A 26,985-nucleotide genomic window follows, 5' to 3' on the forward strand; every position below is an offset into this window, starting at 1 on the left:
TGTGAAATTTTAGGGGACTTAAGTCCATGACTAGTGCAACTTCAAGTCTTCAAGTTCATTTCAGTTTCATACTATGCTGAGAAAAATGCAGTCTGCAAAACACGAATGGGTTGCATATTGTGGAGCTTGATTCACGCTTAATGAATGGCCAAAGACTGTGAAGTCTTCAATGCACTTATGGATGTAAATTGCCTCATGCTTGCAAAATCCTCTGATTTCTACAGATGGTCTTACTACACACGGAACACATAGAATCTGTACCACGTCTGAAGAAAAACCTGAAATATTTTTAAAGAGTATTCTGTATTTTAGTTTAGTTCAACACTGTTCACTGAGCATAGTTTATCGATAACTATATCTTGGTGGTCGGAAAACAGAACTCTGCAGAGATGGGAGCAGATGATTTTCACGAAGATGTAATGTATCCTATCACAATTAGTACGGGTGTTGGAGAACTGACCACAAACACAAACACATACACACACACACACACACACACACACAGAGAGAGAGAGAGAGAGAGAGAGAGAGAGAGAGAAAGAGAGAGAGAGAGACGTAAGCGCATTGATAATGCTGCAGTTACCGCTACCTTTTGTGTTGCGATTTCACTGCGTAAGTCACGGAAGCTGCTACCGTCTGCCAACGCACACTAACATATTAATGGATTGATCTCTCGGAGTTGACAGCGACATCTACATGATACGCTTTATGTACAATATTGCATATTGGTCCGAGAAAACACAAGGTGGGATCAAACTTGGTTTCAAGCGTATCTTGCATACTATGTATGCTCGCGAGTTAGCTGCAAACAATGTGTGCATCAACTTGCTTTGCATGCTATTTGTTTTTTTTTAAAGGTATGGTAGTATTGTGTACATATTTAAGTGTGCTGTTGCTAACTGCGGCACACTTATGATTACAGTTTGGATGTTGACAATGAAATTTGAGCATCATCTGTTAAAATGCTTAAAAACCTGATCAGTACTTTAAGAAACGACGTACTTTAAGGAACATGTACTTGCTACTTCGTAGACGAGGTGTGTGCAGCTGTAAGGTGTAGAGAGAGAGTACTGGATAGGCTGAATGAGCTGTTATACAAAAAAATGGTGCTGAGCACTATGGGACTTAACATCTGTGGTCATCAGTCCCCCAGAACTTAGAACTACTTAAACCTAACTAACCTAAGGACATCACACACATCCATGCCCGAGGCAGGATTCGAACCTGCGACAGTAGCAGTCGCGTGGTTCCGGACTGCGCGCCTAGAACCGCTAGACCACCGCGGCCGGCGTAGCTGTTATACAGTTTGTTTCTTGTTCTGTCCATACAAGTCACATTTTCATATGTGAATATTTTCTCACATGAAAATGTGTGATACGTACCTGTACTGTAAAGCGTGTGGAATCTTTCTAACGTAAATGTATGAACTGAATACTGCTAGGTCTTTCTGACGTGGTATGTATTCCAATGACGTGTGAACTGTCTCCTATATAAAATCTATGAACTGAATATTGTTAAGTCTAGCGACTGCCTCATAAATATAAGTATGAACTGAGTAGTGTTAACCCTTTCAGTCTCGAACTTTTATAAACTTTTTTTTAATTTTCTTGTTACTATTGGGTTATTAGACATATATTGAGACAGAACAACGAGAGAAACGTGAACTCATACGGAGTGGTTTCAAATGGAGCCATTGTTCATGAAAGCCGGCCGCGGTGGTCTAGCGGTTCTGGCGCTGCAGTCCGGAACCGCGGGACTGCTACGGTCGCAGGTTCGAATCCTGCCTCGGGCATGGGTATGTGTGATGTCCTTAGGTTAGTTAGGTTTAAGTAGTTCTAAGTTCTGGGGGACTTATGACCTAAGATGTTGAGTCCCATAGTGCTCAGAGCCATTTGAGCCATTGTTCATGAAATGTCGTTACTTGGGTGATAAGGTAAATTGCAGTTCCTTTCTGCAATTAATCATAGGGCTACTTCCCTCTGCTTCTGTAATGTTCCATATCAGTGTTACAGTGTACGCAGTGTCTTGAGGTGCTATGTATTGGTAGATGCTTTGATTCTGCTGCATTTTTTCAATTGAAACAACAGTTTCACCTTTTTTTTTTTTTTGCTCATTGTTCTTTGCTCTCACTCCTGAAATAATGCAAGACTTCACTTATTTTTCATTCGAAAATTGAGATCGCTGTCTTCAGCTAACACATCATCTCCATTTTCACTGCTACTGTCAGTCTGAGTCGGCATTAGAAAAAATTGTTTCCAAAAGTCACGCTAGAATTTCCTTTTCCCTTATTTTGCGAGAGTACATCGTGTGAAACTGGAAATACAGCAACCTGCCACTGCTATTCATGTTGCCCTTAGAGCTGCAGTGGTTTAAGGAATTACCACAATAATTACGGAAATCAATATATGTTATAAAAGTAAATGTGCAATGTGCATGCTGCTAAAACTCAGAAGCGTGTCTCGGTACGATCAAGGGAGTTATATGGTGTGGTAACCCTCCGATGGAGGCGATGTGTTGGGGCCCTGTCTACCGCTAGGCGATGCTGCACCGTTTCGCATGATTTTCTATCCAAAATAATACGTCACACAACTATGTTAGAGATTGCATTTCTTGTACCGTATCATTCTTATTTCGTATCCTGTATTGCACCGTTTTGATGGTTGCAGTTCATTTTGTCAATTTTATAACTGTGTTTCATTGCCGAACTCTTTCTCCTCTCCTCTCCTCTCCTCTCCTCTCCTCTCCTCTCCTCTCCTCTCCTCTCCTCTCCTCTCCTCTCCTCTCCTCTCCACCCCTCTCCTCTCCTCTCCTCTCCTCTCCTCCCCTCTCCTCTCCTCTCCTCTCCTCTCCTCTCCTCTCCTCTCCTCTCCTCTCCTCTCCTCTCCTCTCCTCTCCTCTCCTCTCCTACACTACCGATATGTCCATACCTCCTTTGCCAATCCACCTCGTACAGTATGCTGCTGACAGCGCTTCCTCTTCCTCTGTCTTACACTTCATAAATCTCAACGACCTCTAAAAGTCACCTAAATCAGCTTACCTCCTTGAGTAACCAATGGCTCCTGAAGATCAACCCTCCTAAAATCCAGGCAGTAACTGTAGCAAGAATGACCTGTCCTCATGACTTCCACTTCATCATCTATAAGCATCCTATCCAATTAACTATTCCACTGCAGTACCTCGGAGTAATACTTGATCGTCAGCTAACATGGAAACCTCATCCGCTAACCATTCAACAGAATGCCGACAGTAGACTAAATCTGTTAGCTGGCCAATCTTGGGGTTTGCACTCCTGCACTCTCCTCCACACCTAAGAAACTTTCATCTGACCTATCCTATTGCCTAAGTCCTATCAATGCATCCAAATCCTTGCACTCTGCCTTACTTTCTGCATCCGTTCACCTTCTCCAATATGCGTCCTCTACCATCTCATCAACTTCATACCCTACCTCGAAGTACCGACCAAGTATTTTAAATAGTTATCGAGTCAGTTTGCAGAAAATGGTCAGAGGATGACATAAAAGTGCTCCTATTGCTGTAAACAATCGACTCCTCCTCTTGATACCTAACCAAAGTAACAATTCATGATTGTTATTGAACAAGACAGTTGACAGAGCCCGTTCTCAAGCGGAATCTTGCAATATGAAAAGCTAAAAGCGAGATACCATCTGCTTCGTCAACTGTAGTTGTCCAACAACGACTACTGAATACAATGTGTATTAAAATTGGCATACAGTTAGAGTGTTATTAATTTTTTATAAACAACAATTGACTTACTTGCCAATGTATTGCGTATGCTAAAATATGAGTGCATGCTGGAAAATAATGTCCCCGAATTTTTTGGGTGAAAAGTGCTAAAGGAAGCTTTATAACATTATACGTCTATATTGCCGGTCGAAGTGGCCGTGCGGTTAAAGGCGCTGCAGTCTAGAACCGCAAGACCGCTCCGGTCGCAGGTTCGAATCCTGCCTCGGGCATGGATGTTTGTGATGTCCTTAGGTTAGTTAGGTTTAACTAGTTCTAAGTTCTGGGGGACTAATGACCTCAGAAGTTGAGTCCCATAGTGCTCAGAGCCATTTTTGAATTATACGTCTATATTGTTCTTCTCTACACATTTATTTGTCGACATAGTCAACCTGGCGACGAACACATTTCTTCCAATGGAAGATCAGCTTATTGATGTCGATACTGAAAAATGTTTGACATTGTCGACGGATCCACAACCTCACCTGTTCTTACACCGCTTCATCGCTATCAAATGTAGCTCTTCGAGGTATTATGTACGTTTTGGAAAAGGATGAAGACAGAGTGAGTCCAAGTTGCATGAAAGATGATCGATGACCGTGAACCCAAGCCATCAGATTGTTGCAGATGTCGCAGTACTCGCATGTGGTCTGCCATTGTCATTTTGAAGGAGAGCGTGCTGCATGCGTTAAGGTATTCGCGGTTGGAAAGTACTGTAGTAACAGCATGCTCCTCCTCACGCACGGACATTTTTATATTACTCCCTGCCACCTTATACGCTGCAATTCGCAGCCCTCTAGCGGCACAGGGCTGCAAATTTATAGGCATGAGAATGAAGAAAATTGTAGCGAAATGCAGGAAGATCTGCAGCGGATAGGCACTTGGTGCAGGGAGTGGCAACTGACCCTTAATATAGACAAATGTAATGTATTGCGAATACATAGAAAGAAGGATCCTTTATTGTATGATTATATGATAGCGGAACAAACACTGGTAGCAGTTACTTCTGTAAAATATCTGGGAGTATGCGTGCGGAACGATTTGAAGTGGAATGATCATATAAAATTAATTGTTGGTAAGGCGGGTACCAGGTTGTGATTCATTGGGAGAGTCCTTAGAAAATGTAGTCCATCAACAAAGGAGGTGGCTTACAAAGCACTCGTTCGACCTATACTTGAGTATTGCTCATCAGTGTGGGATCCGTACCAGATCGGGTTGACGGAGGAGATAGAGAAGATCCAAAGAAGAGCGGCGCGTTTCGTCACAGGGTTATTTGGTAACCGTGATAGCGTTACGGAGATGTTTAACAAACTCAAGTGGCAGACTCTGCAAGAGAGGCGCTCTGCATCGCGGTGTAGCTTGCTCGCCAGGTTTCGAGAGGATGCGTTTCTGGATGAGGTATCGAATATACTGCTTCCCCCTACTTATACCTCCCGAGGACATCACGAATGTAAAATTAGAGAGATTAGAGCGCGCACAGAGGCTTTCAGACAGTCGTTCTTCCCGCGAACCATACGCGACTGGAACAGGAAAGGGAGATAATGACAGTGGCACGTAAAGTGCCCTCCGCCACACACCGTTGGATGGCTTGCGGAGTATAAATGTAGATGTAGATGTAGATGTAGATGAAGATATAGGATGCTAATAAAGTTCGTTTGATTTAAAAACTTTAAGAGATTTGGCACAAAAATTCGGACGCATTAGTTTTCAGCACCCACTCATATTAATCATCAACCATCAGAGTGATATAGCGCCTACGAGAGCAATTCGGAAGTTAAGGTCCGATCGCTCACGGAATGGAAACCTGTGTGGAACTAAAAAATATTTTATTTTCAACAGTTAGCTACACTTTCCAGCCACAGGTCTACACAGTCGCGCTCCAAATTAGACATTTGTGGTAGCTTTGTACCAACTTTCCGATAGCAGCGTCACAGAAGGCAGCCGCTTGTGCTTTCCGCCAATTTTCCAAGCTGGTATGCAGGTCGTTGTCTGTGTTAGAATTATGTTTTTATACCTAGCGGTTCACGTGAGCAGGGACTGAATATCAGATGGAACCATGTCCGGGCTGTATGGTGGGCCATCAAACACTTCCCATCGAAAACGCTGCAGCAGCGAGTTCGGTGCCCCAGCAGTGTGCTGCCAAGAATTGGCATGAAGAAGAAAATGCATGACAGTTATGTTATGTGGGCTGCATGAAATCAGGCAAAATCTTTCGGCAGGCACGCATACTCGGCGGGAGACACTATTTTATCGGCATCTTTAGGTAATCACTGTGCAATCAGAACTAAAAAGAGCGATGTGACGCGATCGACAGGAATATTAGACACTGCCCAACATATCTGTGCAAAGCTTTGCCAGATTTTCACTGTGGTTTTTGTTTCGTCCACGATCGGACTTTACTCTCCGAACAGCACTGTGAGGTAACGGGCGGGTCGTCGCGCCCTGAAAATATTCAAAGTTCTGAGGAAGCAGTGGCCGCCCGGGACGCTTGGCGGACGCGGGCCGCTCGGCAGGCCGACCACGTGGTGCCGGACGCTGGCCGAAGCAAGAGGGGTCCAGCCGTGTGGCTGGGAGTTCCATGGTGATGCCATGTTGATGAAGGAGACACACCGGGAGTGCCAAAGATGGCGGACTTTGTGAAACCTTAATGGCACACATTTCACAGTTCGTATAGAGATTAATAGTAGACAGATGAAACGTGACACCTCAAAACGAAACATGTACATTACTTTTATTTGCACGACGATTCTGATGGTGTAATCAGGTTTTCAATATCTTTAGTAGTTTAAAGTTTAGTATCTGACGGTAAATTATACAAGTAACACCCAGCAACGGAATTCCAAAATCTAAACGGTTCATCCGATTTCTTCGATCTACGTGTCTTTAGAAAACTATTAGTGTAAACCTAAATTTGTATGAATTACAGGTATGTAACTAGAATAGTACATGAGTTATTGGAGGTCAAAGTGGCCGATTACTATCGATCAGGCCATAAGTACTCCACAGTTACACGAAAAAACGGTAGCAGCATGCTTATAAATATATTTATTCATCTACGTCTTTGTTTATATCCGATGTATACTAATCATGACGAATTTGGTTAAATATTTACTGTGTTTCAGAAAGCACACGGACATTGGGGTCCTGGCCTACCTTTTGCTTCTTTTCTTTTGATATGTTTATTTGTTTGTGTATTTAATAATGTATGTTAGAGCGTGCTTATGGTCCAGCCGTAGGAATATTTATTTAATTTCAAGTATTTAAATGCAGATCCAGTGTTTCGCATGTGCTTAAATATGTTTGTGGGTGCGTTAGCTTGAAGACATAGCGCGAGCGCTCTAGCCAGTCACAGCGCTCGTGAATGGGGAGACTGGATGGAAGCGGGAGAACAGCGTCGTTTTGAGAGAGGACAGGGTAGTTCTGGAGGGTACGGCACAGGACACGGGAGTGCTGGACGTATCGGCGCGACGGACGCTCGGTCGCGGCAAATACTTGGACTGTGGAGCGGTTTGCGCGTGGTCGCGAGAGATAGAAATACTTCGGAGTGCGGGCTTGTGAACTTGTGAGATTTCCGAGGTTTCTACAGTGAAACATAGTATGCTTTTATAAGTGAATATCTCGCGAGCTTTGTTGTCGTTCATAACTAATTACGTGCAGTGGGAATCTATTGTTTCTCTGTTATTCAACTTATATTCTATTTAATTGCTGGACCATCGACATCAATAAGTGTTTTGCAGAAATATAACACATTATCAAAAGTACTTCTACTATCATACTCATCATTTAAAGTCGTTAATGTAGTACCTGCAGATTTTATTTAATTGCAATTTTTCATTTATGAATCTATATGTTACATTCATAATTCGCAACTGCTGAGTGACTGCAACCTTCGACTATTCGATTCATGTGTGTATTCTTATCGTATACTGTAGACTCAGCGGTTTTTGGCCTGTAATGCGGCAACTACGCATCCCAGCCCCTAGACAACGAAACCATCCAAAACATTTAATATTGCAACTCTGAGTTAGAGAGTACGTAGTTGAGGGCCACCTCATTTCATTTCATCATTGTTGGAAAGCCCGCAACTTGTACATCTTGCCAGATATCATGAGGGATAGGAGGGAGCTGTGCGAATGCCCTTTTTCTGTTTTTTAATTTCCTTTTTCAAGTGGTAATTGGAATCGAATTCTGCAACCGGTATGCATTCGGGATGTTAGCCTGTAATTTATGAATATGTTCTTTTGTCTCCCATACAGTTCGGTAATGTTTTGCTATTTTCTAGTAGAAGGAGGTTCTTTGCTGTAGGATAGCGCACATACTCCAAAACACAGAACGTTGCAAATGCAATTCCTTCATGTTCCCTGGTGTTGTCATCAAATAACTTTGATATTTTTTCAGTTACGTTCTCCAACACTCAAAATAACAGACGACTCCAATTAAAAATCGACGTCATCTCATTCTCAGATGACAAAAGCCAAGGACTAGCTGATAATATCGTGTCAGATCTCCTTTTGCCCGGCGTAGTGCAGCAACGCGACGTGACATCGACTGGACAGATCGTTGGAAGTCCGCTGCAGAAATATTGAGCCACGTCGCCTTCAGAGCCGTCCATAACTGCGGCAGTGTTGTCGGTACACGATGTTGTGCACGAACTGGCCTCCCGATTATATCTCATAAGACTTCGATGCTATTCATGTCGGGCGATCAGGGTGGCCAGATCTTTCACTCGAAAACGTTGTGGGGAAGGCTAAAACCAAAGACTGAGTTTTATTGGCAGGACACTTAGAAAATGTAACAGATCTACTGAGTAGACTGCCTACACTACGCTTGTCCGTCCGCTTTTAGAAACTGCTGAGCGGTGTGGCATCCTTACCAGATAGGACTGACGGAGTATATCGAAAAAGTTCAAAGAAGGGCAGCACGTTTTGTATTATCGGAAAATATGGGAGAGAGTGTCACAGAAACGGGAGAGAGTGTCACAGAAATGATACAGGATTTGGGCTGGACATCATTAAAAGAAAGGCGTTTTTCGTTGGGACGAAATGTTCTCACGAAATTACTATCACCAACTTTCTCCCCCGAATGCGAAAATATTTTGTTGACACCGACCTACATAGGGAGAAACGATCACCACGATAAAATAAGGGAAATCGGAGCTAGTACCGAAAGATAGAGGTGTTAGTTCTTTCCGCGCGCTATACGAGATTTGAATAATAGAGAATTGTGAAGGTGGTTCGATGAACCCTGTGCCAGGCACTTAAATGTGATTTGCAGAGTATCAATGTAGCTGTAGATGTAGAATTGTCCAGAACGTTCTTAAAACCAATCGCTAACAATTATGCCCCGGGAACACAACATTGGGAACATGAAGTCCATGAATGGCTGCAAATGGTCTCCAAGTAACAATCATTATCAGTCAATGGTCGTTTCAGTTGGACTATGTAAACGCAACCCATAACGTTATGGAACCATCATAATTTTGCACACTGCCTTGTTGACAGCTTAACGGCTTGGATCCATGGATTTGTCGGGTCTGCGCCACTCTCGAACCCTACCATCAGCTCTTACCAACGGAAATGGTCGTCTATGTCCAACTGATATGGTCACGAGCCGAGTAGAGGCTGTGCAGGCGATGTCATGCTGTTAGCAGCGGTTCAAATGGTTCAAATGGCTCTGAGCACTATGCGACTTAACTTCTGAGGTCATCAGTCGCCTAGAACTTAGAACTACTTAAACCTAACTAACCTAAGGACATCACAGACATCCATGCCCGAGGCAGGATTCTAACCTGCGACCGTAGCGGTCGCTCGGCTCCAGACTGTAGCGCCTAGAACCGCAGGGGCACTCCGGCCGGCGTTAGCAGAGGCACAGGCGTCAGTTGTCTGCTGCCATAGCCCATTAACGCCACATTTCGCCGCACTGTCCTGACGGATACGTTCGTCGTACTTCCCACATTGATTTCTGCGGTTATTTCACGCAGCTTTGCTTTTGTCTGATAGAGCTGACAACTCTGTGAAAACGCCGATCCTCTCGGCTGTTAAATAAAGGCCGTCGGCCACTGCATTTTCCTTGATGTAGGTAACGCCTGAAAATTGGTATTCTGAGTACAGTCTTGACACTATCGATAGTGGAATAATGAATTCCCTAGAGATTTCAAAAATGGAATGTCCCATGCGTTTAGCTCCAGCTACCATTCCACGGCGAATTCAAAGTCTGTTAATTCCCATCGTGTGGCCAAAGTCACCTCGAGAACTGTTTCACGTGAATCACGTGAGTACAAATGACACACCAGCTTTTTTTTTTTTTTTTTACTTATTGAGTTTCGATCCCCCCAAATGGGGCGGGCTGGCAGTAACTTAGTACGCCGCTCTTCAGCGTACAGAATTTGTTTTAAAAAGATGAAGATAAAAAATAATAAAAGGAGGCGATAAAATCGGAGACTTAAATGGTAAAATGGCGGAAAATCGTGGAACTTAAAACATGGAACAAAGGGTTGATGATGCTAATAAAATACATATGAAGCAGGCAGGTAAAAGAATAGACAGACAATTAAAAAAACACGGCGACAGCATGGTTTCTGTTCGCAACACTTCGGAAAGACGAACAACACTGAACATTTTCTTGAACACTGCACTGAAAAATTGGCACAAATGTGATATACCGCAGCCGAGGGCAGATGGGGGGGGGGGGGGAGACACACGAGCCAATGCACCGCCCATTTATACCTTGTGTACGCGATACTACCACCATCTGTATATGTGCATATCGCTGTCTGATGACTTTTGTCAGTGTAATACGTAATTGTTGTGAGAGAGATGCACAAGCAGGAGTGCGACTCACATTTTCTGGCTACTGTACACCGTTCTGTGGTCTGGGTCCGCAGGACAGCCCAGAGGAAGAGGCTGCGGCGCGGGTGGTACAGCGCGCCGCTGCGGAGAGCGCGGCGCGCCGACTGGTCCGGCTGGCGGCGTGGCTGACGCTGCTGTACCTGCTGCCGCTGGGCCCGCGAGGGGCCGCCCTCAACAGCACGGACGCCAGCGGCGCCGACGACGACGTCGCGTGGGACCCACTGGCCGCGCCGCTTACGTATGTCATCAGTCTCGACCAGGTACGTCGTACTGCATTTGCTGCTTCGCGTTTTATTACTTTTCATTTTCCGCGAGTTAAGACAGGTACTGACAGGTGTGAATGTCACGGTTGCAAAACACTAACACGAATTCTTTATAGAGGAATGGAAAAAAACTGGTAGAAGCCGACCTCGGGGAAGATCGGTTACAATTTCGGAGAAACATAGGAAGACGATAGGCAATACTTACCCTGTTCAAAAAAAAAAAAAAAAAAAAAAAAGTTCAGATGTGTGTGGAATCTTATGGGACTTAACTGCTAAGGTCATTAGTCCCTAAGATTACACACTACTTAACCTAAATTATCTTAAGGACAAACACAGACACCCATGCCCGAGGGAGGAGTATTGCTCATCAGTGTGGGATCCGTACCAGATCGGGTTGACGGAGGAGATAGAGAAGATTCAAAGAAGAGCGGCGCGTTTCGTCACAGGGTTATTTGGTAACCATGATAGCGTTACGGAGATGTTTAACAAACTCAAGTGGCAGACTCTGCAAGAGAGGCGCTCTGCATCGCGGTGTAGCTTGCTCGCCAGGTTTCGAGAGGGTGCGTTTCTGGATGAGGTATCGAATATATTGCTTCCCCCTACTTATACCTCCCGAGGAGATCACGAATGTAAAATTAGAGAGATTAGAGCGCGCACAGAGGCCTTCAGACAGTCGTTCTTCCCGCGAACCATACGCGACTGGAACAGGAAAGGGAGGTAATGACAGTGGCACGTAAAGTGCCCTCCGCCACACACCGTTCGGTGGCTTGCGGAGTATAAATGTAGATGTAGATGTAGAGGACTCGAACCTCCGCTGCGACCAACCGCGCAGTCCATGACTGCAGCGCCTTAGACCGCTAGGCTAATCCCGCGCGGCCTACTAACCCTGCGATTTATCTTAGAAGATAGGTTAAGGAATGGCAAACCTACTTTTATAGCATTAGCAGACTTAGAAAAGATTTTGATAGTTTTGACTGAAATACTCTCTATGGAACTCTGAGGGTAGCAGGCGTAAAACACAGGGAGTGAAAGGCTATTTACAACTTGTGCACTAACCAGAACGCAGTTATAAGAATCGCGGGGCATGAAAGGGAAGCAGTGGTTAAGAAGAGAGTCAGCGTTGTAGTCTGTCACCGATGTTATTCCGTCTGTATACTGAGCAAGCAGTGAAGGAAACAAACGAAAAGTTTGCAGTCGGAATTAGAGTTCGGGAAGAAGAAATAAAAATTTTGAGTTTAACCGATGACATTGTAATTCTGTCAGAGACAGCAAAGGACTTCGAAGAGCAGATGAACGGAAACGGCAGTTTCTTGAAAGGAGGATGTAAGATCAATATCAACAAAAGCGAGACAATGATAATGGAATGTAGTCGAATTCCCTAATGCTGAGGGAATTCGATTAGGAAACGACACACTTAAAGTAGTAGTTGATGTACGTAGGATATAAAATGTAGATTGACAACGGCAAGAAAAGCCGTAAATGTTAGGAAGTCTTTTCCGAAAGTATTTGCATGGAGTGCAGCCTTGAATGGAACTGAAACATGGATGATATACAGTTGAGACGAAAAGAGAATAGAACCTTTAGAAACGTGTTGCTAGTGAAGAATGCTGCAGATTAGACCGTCAGATCAGTGAGGAGCTACTGAACAGAACTGGGGAGAAAAGAAATTCGTGGCACAACCTGATTAGAAGAAGGGATAGGCTGGTAGAACTCATTCTGAGACATGAAGGGATCACCACTTTAGTATTGGTGGGAGGTGTGTGTGCGCGTAGCGGGCGGGGGGGGGGGGGGGCGAGGACTCGGCGACATATTTCTTTTCAGCTCTCTCAGAGGAAGATCACGAAATGAATACAGTAAGCAGACTCAGATGGATGAAGGTTGTAGTAGTTACTCGGAGATGAAGGGGCTTGCACGGGGTGGATTAGCATGGAAAGCTGCTTCAAACTAGTCTTCGTACTGAAGACTACAAAAACAACAAAGACAATACAGGGGGGTGGACAAAAAGTATGGAAACTCCAGAAAGACAATACATCGCCATGCTTAATATGGTGTAGGAAAACAGCTGGCATTCAAAACAACTCCTCCGGTTGGATAAATTCAAGTTGTATATGACTTTCAAGGAAATATTTTACCATTCTTCCTGCAAAATAGTGGCAAGCTCAGGTAAAGGTGATGTAGGTGAATAGGAAGCACATACCCTTCTCCCCAGAGCAAACAGCAGAGGTTAAATAGTACTGAGATCTGGTACTGTAGCGGCAGGAGAGATGAAATAATTCTTCTCGTGCTCACAAATCCAGTCCTGGACGATGTGAACAGGGGGCCTGTTGTCTTGAAACATAGGATCACCACTGGGGAGCAAAACCTGCACCGTGGGGTGAACCTGATCAGCCAAAACGGACGCATAATCATTGGCAGTAATGCTACGTTGTAGAGCACCCATGGGCCCTGTGGCTAAGTTAGTAAAAATTCGTGCCTCCGTAAGAACAATACACCAATCTTACAAAAGCTTCCACTGTCTTACCTTAGCGAAAGATGTTGCACTGAACCCGAGAAAAGTCTGGTCAAAAGTAAAACCACTAAAGGAGTCGAAGGGTTCTATCCAGTCACTCGTAGACTCATCTAGGATGGCAATAGAAGACAGAAAAAAGAAAACCTGGAGTTTTAAATTTCACGTTTAAGAAGTCATTCACGCAAGAGGATCGTACAAACATATAGTTGTGTGGCTGTCGTACGGAATCCGCGTGGGCGAAGCAGAAATTGCTATCCGAGCCGCAGAGAAGCAACTGAGAGAGCTGAAAACAAGTAAGTCGCCGAGTCCGGATGGAATCCCAGTTCGCTTTTACGGAGAGTGCTTCGCGGCGTTGGCCCCTTACTGTTCCTGCATTTGCCGGGCGGGGTGGCCGAGCGGTTCTAGGCGCTACAGTCTGGAACCGCGCGACCGCTACGGTCGCAGGTTCGAATCCTGCCTCGGGCATGGATGTGTGTGCTGTCATTAGGTTAGTTAGATTTAAGTAGTTCTACGTTCTAGGGGACTGATGACATCAGAAGTTGAGTCCCGTAGTTCTCAGAGCCATTTGAACCATTTGAGCCTGCATTTATCGCCATTCTCTCGTCCAGCGAAAAGTCGCAAGCGACTGGAAACAAGTGCAAGTGACTGCTGTATGCAAAAAAAAAAAAAAAAAGGTAAAAGAAACGATCTGCAGAATTACAGACCACTAACCGTAACATCGGTTTTTTGCAGAATACTGGAACATATTCTGAGCTCGGATATAATCAATTTTCTTGAGACACAAAAGCTTCTATATCTGTTGATCCACTATGAACATGGGACAACGGCTCGATTATTTTATTGTTAAAAACAAAAGTCCCTGTCTACGAATCAGCAAGGATTTAGGAAGTATCGCTCGTACAAAGCTCAGCTTACCCTTTTCTTACATGATGTCCTACAAACCACAGATGGAGGGCAAAAGGCAGATTTCACATTCCTAAATTTCCGGAGCGCATTTGACATGGTGCCTCACAGAAGACTGTTGCCGAAGGTCCAAACACATGTGAGGGCCAGAAGACCTGTAAAGTAATAGAACCAAGTACATGGTCCTCGATGGCAAGTACTCATAAGGGTCGAGGTTATCGTCAGGAATGCCCCAGGAAGATGTGACAGGGTCGATTTTGTTCTCTGTATTCATAAATGCTCCGATGGGCAGAGTGAACGGCAAATTACGGCGACACTGTTCAAAAATGGTTCAAATGGCTCTGAGCACTGTGGGACTTAACATCTGAGGTCAACAGTCCCCTAGAACTTAAACCTAACTAACCAAAGGACATCACACACATCCATGCCCGAGGCAGGATTCGAACCTGCGACCGTAGCGGTCGCGCGGTTCCAGACTGTAGCGCCTAGAACCGCTCGGCCACACTGGCCGGCGGGGAAGCTGTGATGAACGGGAAGTTGTCGTCGTTTGTCGCAATACACAAAATAACTTAGACGAAATTTATAGTGAATGTAATGAATGGCAGCTTGCTCTAAATGTAGAAGAATGTAAGTTAATGCTGGTGAGAGGGAAAACAGCCGTCTAGTGTTCGAATACAGCATTAGTAGGATGTATTTTGACACAGTTACTCCTATTAGATATGTAGGCGTAACGCTGCAAAACGATATGAGATGGAATGAGAATGTCAGGTTGGTGTGGGGAAGGTGAATAACCGACTGTGTTTTATTGGGAAAATTATGGGAAAACGTAGCTAGTCCGACCGATTCTGGAGTATTGTTACAGTGTTTCGTATCCCCGCCAGGTAGGACGAAAGGAAGATATGGAAGCAGTTCAGAGGCGGGCTGCTAGATTTGTTACTAGTAGATTCGATCAACAAGCAAGTATTATCGAGATACTTTATGAACTCAAATGGGAATCACCAGCGGGAAGACAATGCTCTTTCCGCAAGGAACTATTTTGCAGAGCACTGGCATTTGAGAGCGACTGCGGAACGACTCTGCCGCCGCCAACGAATATTTCGCGTAAGAACCACGAACATAAGATGCGACAAATTAGAGCTGTACTGAGGCGTTCAGACAGTCGTTTTTCCCTCTCTGTTTGCGAGCGGAACAGGAGAGGAAATCACCCATGGAGCATAAGTTTGTTTGCGGAGTATGTATGTAGACGTAGCACCGAACCCCCGCCATAGTTGATTATTGAGATGTAAACTCAGCCAGGAGGTGAAAAGAGTGTGAAACAAGACTTATCCGACGAAATGATATTCTCCCACTGCTCCACAGTCCAGAATTGATGACTTCGAGCCTTTTTCCTATTACGGGCATCTTTATCACTTGATGAGTGGTTCGGGAACTCTAGCTTGCCCTGGAATTCCCTTCTTCTGGAGCTCAATTTGTGTCGTTTTTTGATGAAATATTTAGTGAGTGCAACATTCAGTTATACAGTGACGTTGACAGATGTCGTCGTCTTGTTTTTCGCCACAATCTCCTTCATGACCGTCCGTCACGATGACTCAACACACACTTTCGTCTGCGTTGTGACTTAGCGGATGCTCTTTTTCCCCGTTGTTGAGTCCTGCACACTCGTTGCATACAGGGTTCCTAAGGGATGCGGCGTCTTGGAATGCAATACAACAGTTCAAGCAAATTACATCAGTAGTTTCATTTCTATAAAGCAAATTGACAATATTTAACTTTTATTTACAAAGGTGTAGCAAACAATGGGCGACGTACAACATAAATCTCCTTCGCTGTTTCCAAACGAGCAAGTCTGTCACACAGTTTGTGGATCACTACTAACAGTTCTGTAGCGTTGACTTAAAATCTTTAGAACAGGCTCTCACTTTTGATTAAGGAAGGACTAGGCCCAAGTTTGCACATAAAATAAATTTTATTATAGTGTAGTTCCTCAGCACATGTTCACATTCCTTGGTACTAAAAAAAAATATACTGTACAATTTACATTCATTACACTCTTTATCCTTCAGCAAACAAATTTTGAAATAAATACGATCACTATCAAATTCTCTTTAAACCATTTCAGTAACACCAAAAATTTAAGCAAAGGCTTTCGAAGTGAACTCAGAAAGAAACTCGCCTCACAACCAGGCTAAAGTTTGCCTTTCCCTTAAATAAAATATACTAAAAAACTCAACGTTAAAAAGACACAAGCATAACTGCATTAAAAAAATATTCACCCAATTAATAAAATTATTGAACGTTCAACATTGAAACACAGTTTTAATCTGCCAGGAAGTTTCAGATGAGCGCACACTCCGCTGCAGAGTGAAAATCTCATTCTGGACGTTCAACATTATCTTAGCAAACCTTGAACAAAGCAAAGTTTCAGCAAGCTTAATTACCACAGATTTAAGCATAAGCTACTCAGACAATTATGGCTCAATAAGAGTGCTAAATTATAGGAAGAAAATACAATTTATAATTTTACAGTCCTGCTCTGGACACATGCCCTTCTTGCTCTCCGAACGGAGCCACACGACCCGCGTACTCTCCGGGCCAAGGTACATAAACATTGAAACCAGAACAAGAAAGTCTTCTAGAACACACAGAAATCTGCTGTTAGAAACATTTCTACCCACGGCCTTATACATACGTTGCAGTCTTTAACATGCAAATAAAACACAATAAAATAGTGGCCATACAATTAAGAAAACAACTCCGCAACTTAATTACGAGTAAAAAACCTTAACAATTACACATTCTCTTTAACTAATGAAAATAACATTCACTGATATACACATACGAAAACCAAAATGCATCTTTCGCAACCAATTAGCATGTCGCGGCTTAGTCGAATATTAATTAACGATAAGTAATGAGCGGCACCAGTATCATAATCTGAACTCAGAAAGTTTTTATATGACGAACGAGCCAGCGCAATTTTTTAATTTTTGCGATAGCCACAGTTGTCGTTGGAATGATGCTCACTAGAAAGATTATCGGTGAGACTGAAACTCCAGCAGATGGAAACGGAGCCCCATAACCAACGTCTGAGGGCCGGAGAGCAGATCAACGTTCGGTGTTAACAGCGAGGCAGTCCGGCCGTTACTCGCCTCTCTCGCACACTGTGCTCCAGCCGCAGCGCACGACAGTTACGCCTCCTGGTCGCCCGCCCCACTGCTTGACTCAGACATGCGCTATATACCCAGCCAGCGCGAGATAAAATCGATACCGGCTAGCTTACATAGTCTTTGAAGCAGAGGAGATAGATTCTATTACCTCGATGTGAACACATCAAGTTCTTGTAGCAGTCTCTGCTATGCTATGCTACGCTCCGCGAACACGTTCCACTAATGTCCGCTACTGAGCACTAAATCCGTATAATGAGCCGATCTGAGCTGTGAGGTTGGCAGGAGCGGCGCTCCTGTCGTGGTGCTGTCCTATTCCGCGCACCATTGGCCGATGTAGTTTCGCCGCCTTCTCTGGTCTTGCGTTCTTCGCCTTCGTGTCGGCGCTTGTGGTTACGCGAGAACACCCGCCTCCGCTGTACGTGGCATAAATCTTCGATACGGTGTCTCTTGAAACACCAAACACCTTGATTAACTTGGTTAAGGAAGCACCTACGACGACAACGCCAACAATTTTCCCACTTTGGAATTCACTGAGCTCCGATATAATGCACTCATAAAAAAAAAAAGAGATTCAAATGGCTCTGAGCACTATGGGACTTAACTGCCGTGGTCATCAGTCCCCTTAGAATTACGTAAACCGAACTAACCTAAGGACATGACACACATCCATGCGCGAGGCAGGATTCGAACCTGCGACCGTAGATTCTTCCTCATTTTAGGGGATGTTTCTCATCTCGACGGAAAGAGGTGGCCCTGAACTCTGTCTGCTCTTTGACAAGGGCGTTGGTGGGGTGTGGGAGACTCCCTATGACGGACGTCTTCGGCGGCTTTTGCTAATAAATTAAATCATACAAGGTTCTGATGTAGTATACGTTGTTCAGATAGGTCGGGGGTGAAATTTGAGACAGGGACTTGAAAATACATTTATACTTAAAGGGAAAATATATCACACTGAGATGATGGGTCGTCATCACATATTAACTCGTTTGCAGACCACGTTTGTTGGAACGCTCTTGTTTCAGTGCCCTTATGTTATCACCCGTGGCGTTTTCTCTCTTATGAGACATCCTGTATAAGATTTCCAACGACGAGGAAACCTTTGGCAGGTGATACTTGCGGGGTAAGGGATTAGTGAGATCTGTTGTATATAATTATGTCCAGAAACGAGATGTGGGTCAGACTGAAACGTTACTTTGTAGCCCTGAATCTCATTGAAGAAAATAATAAACACAGGGTCATGTCACTAACTTCTCTATCTCTGTGAAAAATTTGGCACTGCAGTCTCAATTGCTGTTAGTGGATAATCTTCACTATGACCCAATACTCGGCGAAAAGGCAGGAAGATTAATGCTGAATGTACCTTCTTCGACCAGGTGGTAAGAGATTGACAACGAACTCAGATAGGACAAGGAAGAGAACTTAATACGGCCATTGTGCTTTTCAGTCGGTCTGGGGAAATCGGAAAAAATTGAATAAGAATGCCTGTACGTAGAGACAGGAATAAGCTACACTTAAAACTCATGAGTACCAGCCAGTGCCTTCACTATTGTGTCGTCTCGTACCGACACAGCAGTGGTTCTACTGCCATGAATAAAAGTAGACTCGGATGGATGCGTGGGATCCTAGAGAGACTAATAGGGAGGAAAAAATAACGGGGAAAGGTAATAGTTTTCCCTACTTATAGTTGTCATAGAATTGCATTATGAAGTATGCTATAGCAATTTCAAACACTTTCATTCCATTTGCGTCGGATATAAGCATAAAAAAGCGCTTATATCTCCTTATGTGAAGTAATGTGGCAGATTTAGTTCTTCCTTAGGCGGGATGATTGCTAGCATCTGTGGAATCCTAAGAATGTTTACTAAAAATGCGGTTCATGAAATTGCGTGAACGACTGTTCACAAGACAGCTTCCTCTGTCCATTATTTGGAACTTCAGTCGTCTGGCTGCCATTAAAAAATCTTTATTTCAGAGTCCAAATTTCACCTAATATCAATATTTTTTGGATGTATTCCTATCTACATCTTCATCCACATCCACAGTTTTTGCCTTCTTCTTCTTCTTCTTCTTCTTCTTCTTCTTCTTCTAGCCGTAGTGCAGTTATACGCTGACGTCTTAGCACGCGGCGTCTCATACTGTCTTTCTGCTAATATTTTCTATACATTTCTTTCTTCCAAATTCTGCGAAGAACCTCCTCATTTTTATCTTATTTTCAGCGTCCTTCTCTGACACCACATCTCAAACACTTCGACATTCTTCTTTCCAGGTTTTAACGTCATCAGTGATTGAATTCCATAGCGTGTGTAGAGTCGTGCAGTGGTTTAGTTCACATTTTCCGCCGATTTTGTAAATGTATTAGATAAATGAAACGCTGACGCTTATTTGCCTTGTAGCAGTTTTTCAGATTTCTGCAGTGTGTAATATTGCAGCTTTAAACGACGCTTACCGGTGGCTACTTTGTTCATCGCCGCCTCGTTTTTCAACATAGTGCGTCACATCGGCGTTTTCCTAATTTTTATATCGGATGATTCTCAAAACAGGAAGTATCTACTCAATGACTGTCGCGCCAAGCCGTCAGGATTCAAGAAAGACTGCATTTTGTGGGAATTGGTATACCTAATATGCAGGAGGGCCTGCAGAGGATCGACGCTTTTCGCAGGGAGTGCCGGTTGACCAAAAAACATAAACAAATGTAACACATTTCGTATGCATAAAGCTCCTTATTGTATGATTACGCTATTTCAGAACAACCGCTAAAAACAATTATTTCCATAAAATATCTAGGAATACACATACGGAGTGACTTAAAGTAGAACGACCACACATAAGTAATCGGGGGAAGGCAGATGCCAGACTGAGATTCATTGGAAGAATCCTCAGGATGTGCTCCATAAATAAAGGTTTCTTACAAAACACGCGTTCGACCAATACTTGAGTATTGCTAGGCAATCCGGAATCCGTACCCCATAGGATTAATGGAGGAAACAGAAAAGCTCGAAAGAAGAGCAGCGTGTTTCATTACAGGTTCATTTAGTAACTATGAAAGCATCACGGGAGATGCTCAGCCAACTCCAGTGGCAGGTGCTGCATGAGAGGCGTTCTGTGTCACGACGTGGTTGCCTGTTAAGGTTCCGAGAGCGTACGTTGCTTGAAGAGTCAATAAATTGCTTCTTCGTATGTATATCCTGCGAAAAGAGCATGAAGATAAAATCAGAGAGATTCGAGCCCACACGGAGACTTGCCACTAGTCGTTCTTGCCAGGAAATATTCGTGACTGCAACAGGAAAAGAGGAAAGAGAGAGTGGTACACAAAGTACCCTCTGCCACATACCGGAATGTGGCTAGCGGATTGTTGCTATAATCAATGTGCTTATGTGCGATATGATAGATGACTGTGAGAAAAAAAAACTGCTTCACCCATACATCCCCCATTCACTACCTACTATAATGTGAGAAGCGCATAGCGTATCTGGCATCGACGACAGAAGGTAGTAGGGCTCCAGTGCAGTACATATCGGGCAGGCCGAACGGTGCGTCAGAATGTACCGTTAACACGATACAATCTTCAACGCCGGACAAGGTTACTGCGCGCTGTAACTGGCCCGCTCAAGACTGCTCGCAGCCGCGTCCGTACCATTCTCAAGTCACCAAATGGGTACGAAGAACTATACAAACAATCTTTAAGTTCATAGTTTCGACAATACACAATACCATTCTTACACATTATCGCTTCAACACCTACATTTTTTGCAGATACTTTTGTTCAGGTTTCTAAGCACATACACTCCTGGAAATTGAAATAAGAACACCGTGAATTCATTGTCCCAGGAAGGGGAAACTTTATTGACACATTCCTGGGGTCAGATACATCACATGATCACACTGACAGAAACACAGGCACATAGACACAGGCAACAGAGCATGCACAATGTCGCCACTAGTACAGTGTATATCCACCTTTCGCAGCAATGCAGGCTGCTGTTCTCCAATGGAGACGATCGTAGAGATGCTGGATGTAGTCCTGTGGAACGGCTTGCCATGCCATTTCCACCTGGCGCCTCAGTTGGACCAGCGTTCGTGCTGGACGTGCAGACCGCGTGAGACGACGCTTCATCCAGTCCCAAACATGCTCAATGGGGGACAGATCCGGAGATCTTGCTGGCCAGGGTAGTTGACTTACACCTTCTAGAGCACGTTGGGTGGCACGGGATACATGCGGACGTGCATTGTCCTGTTGGAACAGCAAGTTCCCTTGCCGGTCTAGGAATGGTAGAACGATGGGTTTGATGACGGTTTGGATGTACCGTGCACTATTCAGTGTCCCCTCGACGATCACCAGTGGTGTACGGCCAGTGTAGGAGATCGCTCCCCACACCATGATGCCGGGTGTTGGCCCTGTGTGCCTCGGTCGTATGCAGTCCTGATTGTGGCGCTCACCTGCACGGCGACAAACACGCATACGACCATCATTGGCACCAAGGCAGAAGCGACTCTCATCGCTGAAGACGACACGTCTCCATTCGTCCCTCCATTCACGCCTGTCGCGACACCACTGGAGGCGGGCTGCATGATGTTGGGGCGTGAGCGGAAGACGGCCTAACGGTGTGCGGGACCGTAGCCCAGCTTCATGGAGACGGTTGCAAATGGTCCTCGCCGATACCCCAGGAGCAACAGTGTCCCTAATTTGCTGGGAAGTGGCGGTGCGGTCCCCTACGGCACTGCGTAGGATCCTACGGTCTTGGCGTGCATCCGTGCGTCGCTGCGGTCCGGTCCCAGGTCGACGGGCACGTGCACCTTCTGCCGACCACTGGCGACAACATCGATGTACTGTGGAGACCTCACGCCCCACGTGTTGAGCAATTCGGCGGTACGTCCACCCGGCCTCCCGCATGCCTACTATACGCCCTCGCTCAAAGTCCGTCAACTGCACATACGGTTCACGTCCACGCTGTCGCGGCATGCTACCAGTGTTAAAGACTGCGATGGAGCTCCGTATGCCACGGCAAACTGGCTGACACTGACGGCGGCGGTGCACAAATGCTGCGCAGCTAGCGCCATTCGACGGCCAACACCGCGGTTCCTGGTGTGTCTGCTGTGCCGTGCGTGTGATCATTGCTTGTACAGCCCTCTCGCAGTGTCCGGAGCAAGTATGGTGGGTCTGACACACCGGTGTCAATGTGTTCTTTTTTCCATTTCCAGGAGTGTATTTCTCGTATACCCATTTTCTCCGTGCTCTCACTTTAGCGCTCTCAATCAGGAAACAGTTTACGGCTTGGAAGAAAACTTCAAACTCAGTTATGGGAACTGAGGTGACACTGTAGAGTAGTAACAACGCTCAGTGCTTAGCACACTGGACTCGCATTCTGGAGGAGGACAGTTCAAAACCACGACCGGACATCCTGATTTAGGTTTTCCGTGATTTCCCTGAATCACTACAGGAAAATGCAGGGATGGTGCACAGCCGCTTTCGTTCTCAATCCTTCCCTAATCCGAGCTTGTGCTCCTAGTTGAAATACTAATGTGCTGCTCCTCCTCCACCTCAGTAACCTTGCGTCATAAGTCGCTCCGTAGCCGGACGGGGGGGTGGGGGGCTGTACTATCTTCAGTAACGTTATTTCTCTAGAATCTCATGAATCCAAAACAGATAACGAAATATTTTTCTGGGTCCTACTCATCACATCTCTTCAAACTCTTATCGTCTGCACATTTCAACTTGAATGTTGATGCTTACTTGGACCCAGGCAACATAAGCATTTCGTAGGTCAATCAACTCCATCAATGATGAACAGAAGTCATATTTAAAAAATGGGTTCTTTAACTCTCCAGCGGCCGCAGGGGATACGCTTACCACCAACTGTATTTCTTCGCTGTGTTTATGTAAATACGTCGTACCACTTCTGTGCGCTGCTGACATCTTCCAGTAGTCCTCTGCACCAGCTGTAATTTCTGTCTGTTGTGATATATAGCTTTCAGGACCGTGGTAAGTATTCATCCCACCAAATAACGTTGTTGTAAATGACTTAGAGGTATGATTACGACAAAAGTAGTTCTCCAAGAGGCTTGGGAAGTATAATAATCACAAAATTTTAGTATTTTTGTGGGTTTTGAGAAGCATACATATCACCAACTTATAAGGGGGCCACACGGATATCGGATTTTTGTAATTTTGTGTACATCTGGAAGCTCAGAACTCAAATATTAATCCCTCGAAATAGTTCGACGCAACCCTAAAAAGTTCCCGAGGAAATACATTGAAGTTTCCGACCGTCCTTAATATGCTACGACAAGACGGTATTTTTTGGACTGCTTATGTGGCCGCGTGGTAGAATGCTCGCAATTCATGTTTGGGTTTGATTCCTGGCTAATGAAAATATTTAAAAAGGGGTGCTTGTCGTATTAGCAGTTCCGTATAGTTTAAAACAAATAAAGATAGAAAAAACCAGTAGCGCTCGAGACTAGTAATCGCTGGTTCGACTCTCGCTTCAGTCATTTGAATAAAAGATTCATGAAATATATTCTAACAGGTATCTAACAACTATTTTTATGAAAAACGCACGTCTGCTTATTTCTGATTAAATATCGCACACAAATATCCAGTTCTCATTGCAAATATACATTACTGAAGTTCTATAAAAGATTAAACAAACATTACAGATTAATTTTTTTCATCCTTATGTCTTTTAAGCTTCATAGGAATGTTCATGGAACATGCATCTTTCTTTAATATTATGGCGAGGCCGGGAATCGAACCGAGACCACGCACATGGTAGATGAAACTTCTAGCACACAGCCACGCGACCTTTCGAAGGGAATTGACCTTGCTGTAGCACAGTAATGACGATCAGAAAACTTCGAACTAGATTATATACGATAAAATACAAAAATCTGATTCCCATGTGGTGTCCTTTATATTAATTTTACAAAGCTTTTGGGGAATATGTCTTATCACCTCCGGATGTGCCTGACATCTTGAGGTAGTTCACTGTAGCAGGTATATAAAAAAAGCTACAACAATCATTTTCTGTTTGTCGTGAGATCACTACTATTGTGATTTGAGAAGTCGGAAACAATTGTTTCGTTCCCACACTGGTTCAAAATGGTTAAAATGGCTCTGAGCACTACGGCACTTAACGTCTGAGGTCATCAGTCCCCTAGAACTTAGAACTACTTAAACCTAACTAACCTAAGGACATCACACACATCCATGCCCGAGGCAGGATTCGAACCTACGACCGAAGCGGTCGCGCGGTTCCAGACTGTAGCGCCTAGAACCACTCGGCCACACCAGCCGGCTCCTACACTGGGAGATACACTTGCTACGAAAATAACAAATCAAAAAAGGGTCGTCGTTGAGTTGCTCCTAAATTACAAAATAAAATTTTCAAATGACGAATATAGTCAACTGATCACAGTTCTAATACAATACAAAAAAGTTAACTTCGCTGAGTTGCTACGCAAAAAAGGACTCGCGAAAGTGTATCGTTACGCTTGTTTTGCTATCCAGGGACTGAGCGAAGTGGCAGAGTGGTTAATAGGCTGGTTCGCGAAGACGGCGGTTCAAATCCCTGTTCGGCCATCCAGATTAAGGTCTTCCGTGGTTTCCCTTAATTTCCCAGGCAAACGCGAGGATGGTTCCTTTGAAAAAGAGGACGGCTATAGAACTCCTACATTCTTTCTTTTCCATGCACGGGGACTGGCAGAGGATAATCCGACGTCTCACGTGTGTAAATTAAACACTAGAACTTTATAGAGACGAAAGAAGATATTGAAAATGCACAGGTTAAAGAACATTATGGCTACTGGAGAAGCAAATGTGACCTACTTACCCTAGAAAGAGAGACTGAGGAAAAACAAAGATACATTAATTTAAGTTGTGGATTACACATGCCTCTCAACATTATAATGTGGGTTAGTATGGTAGAGTATGCTGAACACAATGTAAAGAAATTACAAAGTATAATCTGCAACATCTACAAATACCACGTCCAATAATAACAGCCAAAAATCTAGAGCGAAGACCAGGCCACGAATGGTCTGCAGTGAGATGATAAAAGATATGAGATACCTCCCGACATTGTGTCGGACCGCCTTTTCCCCGCCGTAGTGCAGCAAGTCGACGTGGCATGGACTTAACAAGTCGTTGGAAGCCCCCTGCAGAATTACTGGTGCGTGCTGCCTCTGCAGTCGTCCACAATGCGAAAGTGTTGGCGGTGCACGAACTGACCCTCGTTTATGTCACATAAATGTTCGACGGGATTCATGTCGGGCGATCTGGGTGGCCAAATCATTTGTTCGATTTATCCGGAACGTTCTTCAAAACAGTCGCGAACAATTGTGACCAGGTGACACGGCGCATTGTCCCAAGTATCCGAAGATAACCATTTCTAGTCAATGGTCGGTTCATTTGTACCGGCGGTTACAGTCCACAGTCCATTCCATGCAAACACAGCCAACACAATTATGGAGCCACCACCGGCTTTCACAGTGTCTTGTTGACAACATATGAAATTACAATGAAATCCAGACCATTAGCTGCTTACGGGGACAGTTGAAAATGTGTACCCCGACCGGGAGTCGAATCCGGGATGTCCTGCTTACATGGCAGATGCTCTATCCGGCTGAGCCATCGCGGACGTAGAGGATAGTGGAACTGCAGGGACTTATCTCTGGCACGCTCCTCGTGAGACCCACATTTCCAACTTACTGTCCACACACTACAAATGTAGTGCCCCTGGCCATTATACTCATTACTCGCGCAGTCAATCTACCGATTCCGGTAAGAGTTTGAGCAATGTGAGTGCATCCGCACTGAAGAAGATCAGTGGCCGGTAAGCCTATTTATACGAAGACATGTCCGAAAGAACAGATACCATCTTCACATGGGTCAATGGCTTCTTGGGGTCTGCGCCACACTCCAACTCTACCGTGAGCTCTTACCAACTGAAATCGGGATCATCTGACGAGGCCACGGTTTTCCAGTCGTCTAGGGTTCAACCGACATGGTCACGAGTCCAGGACAAGTGCTGCAGGCTATGTCGTGCTGCTAACAAAGGCACTCGCGTCGGTTGCCTGCCGTCATAGCCTATTAAAGCCGAATTTCGCCACACCATACTAACGGATACATTCGTCGGACGTCCCACATTGATTTCTGTGGTTGTTTTAAGCAACGTTGCTTGTCCGTTAGCACTGACAACTCTACGCAAACGCGGCTGCTGTCGGTCGTTACGTGAAGGCCGTCAGCCACTGCGAGGTCTATGGTGAGAGGTAACTCCTGAAATCTGGTATTCTCGGCTCACTCTTGACACTGTGGGTTTCAAAATATTGAATTCGCTAACGATTTCCGGAATGGAATGTCCCATGCGTCTAGATGTAGCTACAATTCCGCGTCCGAAGTCTGTTAATTTCCGTCGTGCGGCCATAATCACGTCGCAAACGTTTTCACGTCAATCACCTGAGTACATATCACACCCCTGCCCATGCAATGCCCTTTCATACACTGTGAACGCGATATTACCGACCTCTGGGTACGTACATACCGCTATCCCATGAATTTT

This window comes from Schistocerca cancellata, chromosome 3 (assembly GCF_023864275.1).
Source record: "Schistocerca cancellata isolate TAMUIC-IGC-003103 chromosome 3, iqSchCanc2.1, whole genome shotgun sequence".
Taxonomy (NCBI): Eukaryota; Metazoa; Arthropoda; class Insecta; order Orthoptera; family Acrididae; genus Schistocerca; species Schistocerca cancellata.